This window comes from Hevea brasiliensis, chromosome 6, assembly GCF_030052815.1.
Source record: "Hevea brasiliensis isolate MT/VB/25A 57/8 chromosome 6, ASM3005281v1, whole genome shotgun sequence".
Classification (NCBI taxonomy): domain Eukaryota; kingdom Viridiplantae; phylum Streptophyta; class Magnoliopsida; order Malpighiales; family Euphorbiaceae; genus Hevea; species Hevea brasiliensis.
This window is the reverse complement of record NC_079498.1, coordinates 753,381-768,011: the sequence shown is the minus strand read 5'-3', so window position 1 is coordinate 768,011 and position 14,631 is coordinate 753,381. Positions and strand designations below refer to the sequence as shown.

At 34.7% G+C, this 14,631-nt stretch overlaps 1 non-coding gene across 1 annotated transcript; it reads left to right on the top strand.

Moving 5' to 3' along the window:
• The first annotated feature begins 11,796 nt into the window (after window positions 1-11,796).
• LOC131181119 (small nucleolar RNA R71) lies at window positions 11,797-11,903 on the top strand. Its single transcript, XR_009149747.1, has one exon. It is a non-coding gene; the product is annotated as a small nucleolar RNA R71 (small nucleolar RNA).
• The last annotated feature ends 2,728 nt before the right edge of the window (window positions 11,904-14,631 follow it).

The window sequence follows — 14,631 nt, the reverse complement described above, 5'->3', positions numbered from 1 at the left end:
AGAAAGTCTGGGATGGAATTTGTATCTCCTTTTATAAATTCAATTTCAAAATAAAAAATACTTAAAATTGCTTGTCATCGTGCAAAAATTTATTTTGATGCAAGATTTTGAACATCTTTTTGCAAAACTTCTTTGGATAATTTGCAATCAATTCTAAGCAAAAATTTTTAATTTAATAAATCACTTTGAAATTTTTGTCTGCACATGACAATTACAAGAATCTCTTTTTTGATGGTAGAGTATTTCTTTTGACAATCATTCCAATGTGCAGAATGGAATTGAACTATTTGTTCTTTTCCGTTTTGAACTTGTTTTAAAATTTCACCATAACCTAACTCTGAGGCATCTGTCTCGACTACCTTAGGGGCTAATGGATCTACTAAATGCAAACAAGGAATGGTTTGGACCTATTTTTTAATATGACGGATCACTTCAGTGTGATGATCTGTCCATGGAATAGGGTTTTTCTTTAATCTATCATGTAAGGGTTTTGCTAGACGGTTAATATTTGGACAAAAATCTAAGACATAATTCAAGCTACCTAAGAATCTTTGTAGCTGGGTTTTATCCAAGATTTTGTCAGGAAATTTATTTGAAAATTCTAGACTTCTCTCTATTGGAGTAATGGTTCCTTGGGATATGTAATGACCTAGAAACCTAACTCTGGTTTGGAAAAGAGAAATCTTTGATTTTGAAACGGCAAGGCTATTTTGTTTTGTAACAGAGAAGAATGTTCTTAAGTATTTGAAGTGTTGTTCAATTGACTCCGAGAATACAAGAATATCATCTATATAGACTATGCAAAATTTTGAATATGGATTAAAGATTTCATTCATAATTCTCTGGAATTCTGATGGGGCATTTTTCAGGCCAAAAGGCATGACTTTCCACTCATACTGTCCAAAGGGAACTGTGAATGCGGTTTTGTATCTATCTTTTGGATCAATTTGTATTTGCCAACATCCTGATTTTATATCAAATTTGGAAAATACAAATGCAGAATGAAGTTTTTGTAAAAGATCTTTTTTATTTGGAATTGGATACCTGAACCATATCATGTTTTTCTTTACTTTTCCATCAACTTTCTTGTAAATACCAATATGAGTGAGTAAATGATGTGTGCTTCCGCAAGTGCACGGGTTACAGTAGTATAGTTTTAAAAATAATATCGTTCCCACAGGGTATTGTGCTTAAATTGGAAATAAAAGGGTAAACTAATTAGAATGGTAAAATTTAAAGATATTAAAAATAAAATTTAAATTTAAAATTGGTATTTGAGGAATTTAAACTAAATCAAACAATTAACTAAATTAATTAAACTAGATTACCAAAATTTAATTTGAAATTTCTATTTATGAAATTGGGAGGAATTAAATCTAAATTCAATAAAAATTAAAGTGATTCTAGAGATAGGATTTTCAATATTATTTGCATGTGGTTTATCCCCAATTTAGCCAAACACATAAGAATTTCAATTTTGAGGGAAATCAATTCTTAGTTCATTGAAACCTCTTTCAAGCATTTCAAAATTGGTATTCATTAAATCAAACCCTGTTTTCACGGTATTTCAAACCTAACAAAAACCCAATTAAAGCTCTAATTGATTTTGGAAAGTCCCCTTAATCCTCTTAGCTTATCTCTAACACTAAGAAAACTAAGTTTATTACAAGATTATCTATCCCAAACATTCACTTTTCAGTCCATCTGTCAAGGATTAAAACTTAACTTAATGAGGGACCATTCATCAAGCAAGGCAACAAGCTCACAAGCAATAAATCAAAATGCAACAAATCTCATTTAAATGACTAAATCAGTTCAAAACCACAATACAAAACAATATTTACAAACCCATCTTTAGAATCTCAAATATCTACTCACAAATCATGGTTTCAAGACAAACCCAAGTATAGAAATGTAGAAAATAATGAAAATCTAAGCTAAGGAATAGAAAAACCCAGTAGAATGCTGATGAATCTGCTGCTGGAGAGTTACAGAAACGTCCTTTGCTGCTGTTGCAAAAATGGTTCCCGTGCTCCTCTTCCTTTCCTTCTTTCTTGCCGAAAATCTCTTCCTCTTTCTCCTTATGGAAAGAAATAGATAAAGGAGCTTTTATATGATTCAGAGATCTACCCTAGAATGGGTAAAAAGGTCAAAGATTCCAGAGAAAGTGAGGTATTAAATCAAAGGAACGAAAATGCCATATCAGCCATTTTCAGTAAAAACGACACAAGCTGAATCGGTTGTGTCGCGGATTGTGTCACAGGTTGTGAAACCTGCTGCCCAAGAAAAACTGCATATCTGACAATCGACACAATCTGCGACATAAGCTAAATCGGTTGTGTTGCACGTTGTGTCACTTTCGGCCTCTTTAACTCAACTTCAAAATTTTTGCAATTCAACTCTAATTTCTTCCAAATGGCTGCTCTGATCAAAATACACCAAATTTCTCCAAATTTAACCTACAAAACAAATAAATTCCAAAAGTTAAACTAAGAAGTGTAAAATTGTAAAATTGACTAAATATATGCTAATATCTATAGTAATAGCTATGAACAAGGATAAATTATGTGCAAAAATCATACCTAAATGATGATATAAAATGCATGTATCAAATTCCCCCATACTCAAACTCTTGCTTGTCCCCAAGCAAAATTTCATTAAAAATCATTTGGAAGGGAATAGAATCAGTTTTTGAAAACACAAAAATCACTTATCCAAACCACCAACTTACCTCTAGCCACCAACATTCCAAATTCCCACCAGCGAAGCACAAAGAATGAAGCAATCACTCTCAACAATTACATTATAGCTAAGAATTAACCAATCAACCCAAGCAACAAATACCAACCAGCTACAAGAGTCAATTGTGCCAAAACAAACCTAAATGAAATAGATAGCCAATGTGTCTCAAATAGATGGTGAGTAATGTATGGAAGATTATATTGCCAAACCCATATGCAAGCATAAAAGATCTAACTCCACTAATGTAACAAGCATTTTTCAAAGAATTATTAGGTCTTTTTAAGGGTTGTAATGGGGTCCAATAGGCTAAAATTATGGTTAACAAAGAAAGGGAATAAGGAAAACAAAATATGAGAATAATATTAATCATGAAACTCAAAGTGCATCCAATATTCTTTTTTTTTGTATCATTTTTTTTATGTATAATTTTTTTTCTTTTAAATCAAGAGGAAAGAAATTCACGATGAATCTCAAGTGCTATCTCAATGATTATATAAAGGGACTACTTTTTATACCTTTTTTTTTTTATGTGTCCTTATTTCATGTCACACCCAAAATTACCTTTGGGATATTTTGGTGACCCCTTTTTTTACTATTTTATTATTATTATTATTATTATTATTATTATTATTATTATTATTATTATTATTATTATTATTATTATTATTATTATGCGCACTTAATTGCTAAAATATTATTCTCATAAATAGGTGGTAGTGTTTAGGTTTTATGGCTAGGTAAATGATTTGGGTTCCAAAGAAATTAGGAAATTAAGGTTCGAGGGGGTTTGCAAGGGTTGAAATGAAATTAAGGTAGGTTAAGGCTAAATATGAGATTTAAAATATGAAGGAATGCCTAAATCATATTCTTATCAAATGCAAGTTAAAAATTTCGCTTTGAAAGATTTAAGATGCTTGTTCTAGGAATGGTGAGACGACAATGACCATTTTCTTCCTTAAAGGCTTATCCAGACACTCAAAAACTCAAAATAACTAATCAAAATCTGTATACCTAGATAAATATATTAATTTTCAACTATTAAGTAAGAGAAAGAATAATGCTTAAGACTTTGTACCCAGCTGGAACTTTCATTTCACTAACCATTTAAAGGAAAGTTGGATTGCTTGAATAAGCAGCTTCTGGAATTCAAAGAATGGTTTAAAATCCAAAAATTTTAAATGAATAAATGAAATGCATGAATGTATAAATGTATAATGAACCTATATGTAACTAAGTATGCATAACTAAGTATATGAAGCTATATGCAGTGTATATAAGTGAATATGTACAAGTATGAACTAATGAATGAGTATGTCACTATATGCAAATGAAAAAGAAAAATAATTTTTGCAAAAAAATTTACCCTCTCCCCCATACTCAGAATGAACATTGTTCTCAATGTTAAAAGATTGCAAGGAATGGGATAATTTGGCTATTAATGTAATGGGTTCTCTCAAATATTGTGCAGAAAGTAGGTGACTAATATGTGCATAAAGAATTATTACCCTGTTTCATAAGTGGTAGCACAACTTGTGCTGAAAATGACACAAGCTGAGATAAGAATTGTTACCTCATTGAAGGTGCAGCCAATTTAATTAAATAAAATTTGGACAGCTGCTACACTCATTACAAAAGAGACTGTGGAATGGAATCGTTTAAAGCAATTAAAACTCAAAAAGTTGAAATAGGGAGATTAAGCTCAAAAATATAACCATGAGATATCCACCCATCAAGTGAAATTCTGAAGTAGCATATAAAAGCAAGTGAGCAAAGCATTAAAGATTCAAAAGAAAAATATACTTATGAGCAACTAAAAAAAATATTAACTAAACAAGTCGCTAAAAACACTAATTAATGAAGCAATTAAAATAAAGACATGAAATATGTAAACTGAAACTAAAAGTTGGTTAGTCATTAATGATAACTCCTTTGCCCTTGCCATCTTGTGGAGGTGGTGGTGCCTTTGGTGGTTGCTGTGGAGAAATAATGCTCAAAATGAGTGCCTGGTTAGTTTCTATCTGCTCTAGCTTAGCTCGCATGGCTTTCAACTCGTCTTGCATTTCAGCACTTCTATCCAAATATATATCAGCTAAATCCCTTAATGTTTGAAAAGAGACATCCATCATTTACCGAAATGAGTAGATCTCATCACTGAGATTCTCCATAAATGTCAGAAGGGTTGCCATGGAAGGTCCAAAAGCTATTGATGAAGCAGGTTGTGCAGCTGGTGGAGCCTGGCATGGAGGTTGTGCATAAGGCTGCTCAGATGGTTGCTCAGATGCTAAGGAGGAGCTAATTGCAGTAGGGGAGTTTGGTGGTGTTGCTGCTGGTGCCGGAATCTCATAAAGCTATGTAGCCTCATTTTTAATACAAAATTTTTGGTTGGCCAAATGGAGTCCATCCAAATATAGCAAGCCAGTTGTGACGACAGCACACCTATGAACTTGAGGGTCAAAACCAAAATAATGTGCAATGGGTGTGACCAAACCTCCAAACACAATCTTACCAGTACCCCTAGTAGTTTGGCGGAGCATATGGCGCCAAAAGTAATAACCAGGTGAAACCTTTTTACCAGTTTTGGCACACCACAAAAAAAATAAGTCATACTGAGACATTGTGCTAACACTTGTTCCTCTTCCTAAAATTGTATTTGCAATTAATCTTTGAGTAATCGCAAGGAGTGACTCAATTTTAGAGGCCTTACTGTGCCCAGGTTTGAAAACACCTGCTAAGGGTGCTATTTGCTGCCAAAATTCATGCCCATTATAATCCCTTCTACTGGTAGGCATTTTAATCAAACCATCAGTGGGGAACCCGAATATATGATGAAAATCATCCATGGACAGTACCCTATCTTGACCGAGGCATCTAAAGTTGATTGTCAAGTTATTATTCAATTCATATTTATGCTTACTGGTGGACAGGGAGGCCATGAATTCCTGCACTAGAGTTGGGTAAACCAGTTCCTGTTTATGAACAAATCTCACCCAACCCAAAGCATCCAACAAATTCTGCATTTCATCATATATATTCAAAGATTTAAGTGTAAACACATCCAAATACCGAGTCTGAACCATTTCTCTAGTTTCAATTCTTGTTTTATTTTTCTTCATTTCGGCAGTAGGCAATACCCATTGTCTGGCAGTAGGCATAGATGAAGGAATAGCGAAGTTACCTTTAGATTTCCCTGGGCGCTTTACCACTGATCTCGGGATTCTAAGGCGAGCACCAAGTATGACAGAAGTGGGCGGCTGGACTAGTTGAGGCTGTGTGGGCTGTTCGGATTTCTTTCTCTTGGTGCTGCTTGTGGTTTTGTGTGGCTTGATACTCTTTGCTTTCTTCTTCGTGTATGTAGCAATGGGGGCATCACTAGAATGGGTTGCTGGCGAGTCAGCATCCGTGGGTTGGGTGAGTTGAGGTTGCGGCGTAGGGTGTAAGGAATGGGGAGGGGAGTTTTCGAAGGAAAGAGGGGAATCAGGCATGGCGAAAATGGAAGAGAGGGACCGAAAAAGAAGAAGAATGGAAAGAAGTAGAAGAAGAAAGAAGAAAAATGTTGGTTTGGATCGTGGGTGGAGGAGGTTGTGGCAAAGAAGAAGGAGTGGGCTTGTGTCGAAGGTTATGTCGAGAGGAAGAAGGAAGGAGTGGGGTTATAGGGTATGGGTTTCGGTTAGAGAGTAAAAGTGATGGGCTATGGGCTTTGGGCTTTGGTAATTAGGTAAAGGCTGTTGGGTATGGGTTTAGTCTACGGGCCATGGGTTTTATTTAGTTAGTTTTTTTTTTTATATCAAAATGGGTTAGTGGGCTTTTTGGGCTTTGGTTAGTTGCGGGCCCATTCTGGTGAAGTGGGTTGTCAACCTGTAAAACCAAATAAACGACACAAGTTAGAACACAAGGATGGAGGTTGTGCCGGAAGTTGTGAAATGTTCTGCCCAAATTGCGCCCAGTGAACATAAGCTACGACACAACCAAAATCGATTGTGCCGTAGGTTGTGAAATATTCTGTCCAAATTGTGCCCAGTGAACACAAGCTACGACACAACCAAAACCAATTGTGCCACAGGTTGTGAAATCTGTTGCCCAAATTTGACTAAATTACATAGTACCTGAAAAATTAAAACAAATTAGATTTCAAATGATTAGACCTTCATAACATGAATTCTAATTGCTCAACCTGTTAGGTTCATCAAATACTCATAAAATTTTTTTTTTTTCAGAGCACCAATTCACACATCCACATTCAAATAATTGTCTTTTTTGTTTAACCAAGATGACAAAGTTTGGAAAAACTTTCTCTTAAAATTAACAAAAAGAGCAAGGAATCCAGCAAGATCCACCAGCAAATATTCAACAATAGAAAGATGAAAAATATAAGTGAACAAATTTAAAACTAAAATTTAAAGCTGAAATTTAAAACTAGAACTAAAATAAATTTTTTTAATGCTCATTTGCTTGCAATAAATTGTATCCCATCTGCATAAGAAAATTAGAACAATGTCAAACTCTGAATAAAGAGTATAGAAAAACTTAAAACAAATATATATGAAAGAAATAAAGAATCAATGAAAAATTGTGGGTTATGCCCAGAAATGCTAAGTTTAGGTCTTTAGCTTGACCTTACTCAATCAAAATTTTATGGAGAATGAGAGAGATAGCAGGTTGCTATCTTCTCAATTGGCTCACCAATTGAATAATGCCTCAACCTTTGCCCATTTACCTTGAAATTACCAGATTTTTCACCAAAAATTTCCACAGCACCATGAGGGAAAACTTTCACAATTTTAAATGGACCTGACCACCTTGATTTTAATTTTCCTGAAAAAAATTTCAACCTTGAATTGAATAAGAGCACCAAATCTCCTTCTTTAAAGTCCTTTTTCTTGATATGTTTATTATGCCATTTTTTAGTTCTTTCTTTATAGATCCTAGCATTTTCATAAGCATTAAGTCTCAATTCTTCTAACTCATCAAGTTGCAAAAGTCTTTTGTGTCCAGTAGCTTGTAAATCAAAATTGATTGCTCTTATGGCCCAATAAGCTTTATGTTCTAACTCTACGGGCAAATGGCATGATTTTCCAAAAACTAACCTATAAGGTGTAGTTCCTATGGGGGTTTTAAAGGCTATTCTATATGCCCAAAAAGTATCATCTAATTTGAGGGACTAATCTTTTCTAGACTTGCTGACAGTTTTCTCTAAGATTTGCTTAAGCTCTTTATTTGTGATTTCTACTTGGCCATTTGTTTGAGGGTGATATGGTGTGGCAATCCTGTGCTTTACCCCATACTTTCTCATCAATTTTTCAAATTGGTGATTGCAAAAATGACTACCACCATCACTGATTATGGCACGTGGAGCACCAAATCTGGTCAAAACAAATTTTTTTAGAAATTTTACCACAACTTTTGCATCATTGGTAGGTGTAGCAATAGCTTCTACCCATTTAGATACATAGTCCACCCCTACTAAGATATATTTATTCCTATAAGAGGATGGAAATGGCCCCATGAAATCAATTCCCCACACATCAAACAATTCAACTGCTCATTCATAAAAAAACTCATCAATTGGCACAATATCATCATCTTTATTTTCAGTTTTTATCCTAAAAAGGTGATCAGCCACCACATTCTCAACACCTTTTTTATCTCTTATTTCTAAATCAAATTCTTGAAGTAACAAAATCCATCTAATCAACCTAGATTTAGCTTCTTTCTTGCTCATTAAATACCTTATTGCTGCATGATCAGTGAAAACTATTACCTTTGAGTTGACCAAATAAGAACAAAACTTATTGAGTGCAAATACTACCACAAGGAACTCTTTTTCAGTTGTAGCATAATTAACTTGAGCTTCATCAAGGGTTCGACTTGCATAGTAAATGGCATAAGGTTTTCTATCTTTTCGCTGGCTGAGGACAGCTCCAATAGCAAACTCACTTGCATCACACATGATTCCAAATGGCAAAGTCCAATCCGGGGGTTGCATGATAGGAGCTGTTGTTAATTCCGTCTTTAACCTGCAAAAAGCAACCATACAATCCTGATTAAAATCAAATTTAACATCATGATTCAAGAGATTTGTTAAGGGTTTAGCAAGTTTAGAAAAATCCTGAATAAATCGCCGGTAAAATCCGGCATGTCCAAGAAAACTCCGCACTCCTTTGACAGTGGTTGGAGGGGGCATTTTTTCAATAATTTCTATTTTGGCTCTATCTACTTCTATTCCCCTATTTGATATCAGATGCCCTAAAATGATCCCCTCTTGGACCGTAAAGTGGCATTTCTCCCAATTCAACACCAGATCATTATCAGCACACCTTTGCAAGATTTTAGACAAATTAGTTAAGCATGAGTCAACATTAGTGCCATATACTAAAAAGTCATCCATGAAGACCTCCATAATTTCTTCAATAAAATTAGAAAAAATGGCCATCATGCACCTTTGAAAGGTGGCAGGTGCATTACACAATCCGAATGGCATCCTTCGATATGCAAAGGTGCCATGGGGACAGGTAAAGGTAGTTTTTTCTTGGTCATCAGGATGGATTGGAATTTGAAAGAAACCAGAATATCTATCTAAGTAACAAAAGAAAGAATGCTTTGCTAATCTCTCTAACATTTGATCCATAAAAGGAAGGGGAAAATGGTCTTTTCTTGTAGCATTGTTCAACTTCCTATAGTCTATGCACATTCTCCAACCTGTAACAGTTCTAGTGGGTATCAATTCATTATTCTCATTTTTAACAACTGTCACCCCACCTTTTTTTGGTACAACATGCACAGGACTAACCCACTCACTGTCAGAAATGGGGTAAATAATTCCAGCAGCTAGTAATTTCAGGATTTCCTTTTTCACAACATCCTTCATTGTAGGATTTAATCTTCTTTGGTGTTCAATGGAAGGTTTACTATTTGGCTCTAGGAAAATCCTATGCATACAGACTGTTGGACTAATTCCCTTTATATCATCAATTGCATAACCCAAAACTCTTCTATATTCTCTCAAAACTCTCAATAATTTTTCATTCTCAATATCAGTCAAAGATGCATTAATTATAACAGGATATGTTCCATTTGGTCCAAGAAAAGCATACCTAAGGTTGGAAGGAAGAGGTTTAAGATCTACCTTTGGGGCATCCTCTACCTTTAATGATGGTGGTTTAATCTCCAAAGTTTGCACTTCTTCAAGCTGAAAATTTGTGGCTTCAGGATATGGTGGAGAGCTCTCCAAGTGTTGTGCAAAAGCAGCTATGTTGTGATTATCATCATCAATGCTCCCACTATGGACTAAGAAATTTTCAAGTGGGTCTTGAGAATAGCTTTTTCTGAAATGCTCTTGAACAATCTCATCAATAATGTCTACCCACAAACAAGACTCATCTTCTTCATGTTTCCTTTTCATGGCTGGATTGATGTTGAATATCACTTGATCATCTCCCACTCTAAGTGTCAATTTCTCACCATTTACATCAATTAATGCACCAGCTGTTGCCAAAAAGGGTTTTTCCAATAAGATAGGAATTTTTGTGTCTTCTTCCATATCTAAAATGACAAAGTCCACCGGAATGTAGAATTTCCCAACCTTGATAGGCACATTTTCTAGAATGCCTTCTGGATACTTAATTGAACGGTCAGCCAATGAAAGATACATGTTTGTGGGCTTCAACTCTCCCATATTCAACTTCTCATATATTGAAAGTGGCATTAGGCTGACACTAGCTCCAAGGTCACATAAGGCATTTGCCACACAATTATCACCTATATGACAAGGAATGGAAAACACACTCGGATCTTTGAGTTTGGGAGGTAACTTCTTCTGAATTATAGCACTGCATTGCTCTCCCAAGTTGATGGTATCATAATCTTCTAGCCTTCTCTTGTTGGTAAGAATCTCCTTCAAAAACTTGGCATAACTTGGCATTTGGGATAGTGCCTCAGTGAATGGCACATTGATATACAACTTCTTTAGCACTTCAAGGAATTTGCCAAATTATTTTTCTAGCTTATGTTTGATGAATCTTTGAGGGTAGGGAAGGGTGGGCTTGTAAGGCTCAGGTGGGATGTATGGTTTCTCTCCCTCATCTTGCTCACTTTTGCTTTCTTCTTCTTTTTCATTTTTCTTGCTCTCAACTAAATTTTCTTCTTTTGTGCTCTCTTTTTCTTCTCTCTTGTTTTCACTCTCTTGACCAACTTTCTTACCACTTCTCAAGGTCACAACCTTACATTGTTCATGAGAGTTTTGTGGTTGGCTAGGTAGTTTCCCATAGGATTTGCTTCCCGTTGAGCTTGCTTGTTGAGCCAGTTGAGTCTCCAACATACGATTATGGACTTGTAATTGATCCATGGTTTGTCTCATGTGTTGCATTTCTTCCTCCAATTTGCTATTCATCTTGCTTTGTTTAGCAAAAAATTTCTCCATAATGCTTTCCAAGGTTGGCTTCGGTTCATGAGGTGGAAGGGATTGTTGTGCTCTTGCTTGATATCCAGGTTGTGGCTGCCTTGTGGGTTGAAATTGAGGCTAAAACTAAGGCCTATTCTGCTACATATACTGCTGGTTATGAGCATAATTTGAGCTTTGACCTTGTTGAGCAAAAGTTGCTTGTGGTCTCCATGTTGAGTTGTTCACATTAGAGTAAGATTCCCATAGGTTTTTGTTGATAACCTCCTGCATAAGCAGCTTGTTCTTGCAAATAATCATCACCATAAGAAGAGTAATCAACTCCACAACTTTGAGTTCCATCTGTGAAGACAACTTGTTGCATAGTTGTAGGAGTTGAGGTTGTTGCCTTTGTGCAAAAATCACTAAGAAGCTGAGTCAATTGGTTAAATCTTGCATTCATGTAGCTAACTGAGTCAAGTTCATAAATCCCAGCTTTCTTTGGCTCAAGTGCTCTAGGATTTCCCCATAAATGGATATTATGAGCAATCTTCTCTAATAAATCATAGCATTCTTCACTTGTCATTCTCATGAAATCTCCTCCTGCTTGTGAATCAATTGTGTTTCTTATGGCTGGAGTAACTCTGGTGTAGAAATTCTGAACAATCATCCATTTGGGTATTTCATGATGAGGACATTGCCTTTCAAGCTCCTTAAATCTCATCCAAGATTCATAAAAAGTTTCATCATCCCTTGGCTTAAAAGCTACCATCAAATTCCTCAAATGAGTGGTCTTCCCAGGTGGGAAAAATTGAGATAGAAAAGCTTGAGATAGCTGCTCCCAAGTAGCTATAGTTGCTTGTGGAAGTGAGTCATACCACTCTAATGCTGAATCCCGAAGAGAGAATGGAAATAAGGTGAGCCGAATCACTTCATCTGAAACTCCAGGCTGCTTTTGTGTGCCACATATCATCAAAAATTTCTTCAAATAAGAATGAGGATTTTCAAGTGGACTACCTCCAAATTGTGAATTCTGAACCATTTGAATAAGACCAGTCTTTAACTCAAATTGATTAGCTCCATTAATTGGTCTGTTATCTCTCACATCTGCACATCTAGGAAAAGCATAATCTAACATGGATCTTCTCTGATTATCATTTTGATTAACAACTTCATTTTGCCTATTTTGCTCATTTCCTCCATTATCTCCACCAATAGCTCTATTTTGATTCTCCATATTTTCAATTGTCTCCTCTTGCTCAAATCTTTGTTGTTCTTCTTTTTCTGCTTCCTTTCTTCTCTTGTATTCCTTTTTGTTGGCTCGACAGAATTTTTCAATTTTAGGATTGAATAACAATTCAGTATCTCTTGTGCTTTTCGATCGTCTCATAAACAAGAAAAGTACCTGAAAAACACAAGGAACAGCAGTGAAAATAAAAGAAAATAAAAATTCTAATCAGCTTAAAACAATTAAAATCCAACTTAAAAACAAACAATTCCCCGACAACGAGGCCAAAAACTTAATGTGTGCTTTCGCAAGTGCACGGGTCACAGTAGTATAGTTTTAAAAATAATATCGTTCCCATAGGGAATTGTGCTTAAATTGGAAATAAAACGGTAAGCTAATTAGAATGGTAAAATTTAAAGATATTAAAAATGAAATTTAAAATTAAAATTGTTATTTGAGGAATTTAAACTAAATCAAACAATTAACTAAATTAATTTAACTAGATTACCAAAATTTAATTTGAAATTTCTATTTATGAAATTGGGAGGAATTAAATCTAAATTCAATAAAAATTAAAGTGATTCTAGAGATAGGATTTTCAATATTATTTGCATGTGGTTTATCCTTAATTTAGCCAAACACATAATAATTTCAATTTTGAGGGAAATCAATTCTTAGTTCTTTGAAACCTCTTTCAAGCATTTTAAAATTGGTATTCATTAAATCAAACCCTGTTTTCACGGTATTTCAAACCTAACAAAAACCTAATTAAAGCTCTAATTGATTTTGGAAAGTCCCCTTAATCCTCTTAGCTTATCTCTAACACCAAGAAAACTAAGTTTATTGCAAGATTATCTATCCCAAACATTCACTTTTCAGTCCATCTGTCAAGGATTAAAACTTAACTTAATGACGGCCTATTCATCAAGCAAGGCAACAAGCTCATAAGCAATAAATCAAAATGCAACAAATCTCATTTAAATGACTAAATCAATTCAAAACCACAATACAAAACAATATTTACAAACCCATCTCTAGAATCTCAAATATCTACTCACAAATCATAGTTTCAAGACAAACCCAAGTATAGAAATGAAGAAAATAATGAAAATCTAAGCTAAGGAATAGAAAAACCCAGTAGAATGCTGATGAATCTACTATTGGAGAGTTGCAGAAACGTCCTCTGTTGCTGCTGCAAAAATGGTTCCTGTGCTCCTCTTCCTTTCCTTCTTTCTTGCCGAAAATCTCTCCCTCTTTCTCCTTATGGAAAGAAATAGATAAAGGAGCTTTTATATGGTTCAGATATCTGCCCTAGAATGGGTAAAAAGGTCGAAGATTCCAGAGAAAGTGAGGTATTAAATTAGAGGAACGAAAATGCCACGTCAACCATTTTCAGTAAAACGACACAAGCTGAATCGGTTGTGTCGTGAGTTGTGTCGCAGGTTATGAAACCTGCTGCCCTAGAAAAACTGTGTATCTGACAATCGACACAACCTGCGACATAAGCTGAATCGGTTGTGTTGCACGTTGTGTCACTTTCGGCCTCTTTAACTCAACTTCAAAATTTTTGCAATTCAACTCTAATTTCTTCCAAATGGCTGCTCTGATCAAAATACACCAAATTTCTCCAAATTTAACCTACAAAACAAATAAATTCCAAAAGTTAAACTAAGAAGTGTAAAATTGTAAAATTGACTAAATAGATGCTAATATCTATAGTAATAGCTATGAACAAGGGTAAATTATGTGCAAAAATCATACCTAAATGATGATATAAAATGCATGCATCAATAAACTCTTTGGATTTCAGAGTTGGAAAATATGTTTTAGATTAATTTGTGGATTTGGACTGGGTATTTCCTTATTTTACATAAATACGAGTTTTGATTCCTTCCTTGTGTGCTTGATTTACTTACCTAATATTGGTACCCATTGGGTATTGTGTTAATCATTGATTGAAGGACCGAAAGGTGAAAGTCATTGATAGATAATCAAAGATTGGAACTTAAAATTACGTAGATTTAGAAATAAACTAGGATTTTGAGAGGAATTAATGATTGGTTACAAAACTTAATTGGTTTTAAAGTAATCAAATAACATAAGAAAGTAGGTTTGGCTATTTTACAACATACTTTGATTTGCTTGAAAAAGATATCAAAGCAATTTAGAATCAATCACCTTTAAACTCTATTTTTCCCCAAAAATTGGAATGCCCAAGACAAATCCCAATTAATTTATGCATAAACCCCCAACTCTGGAATCACTTTAAATATAATTAGACTTTGAT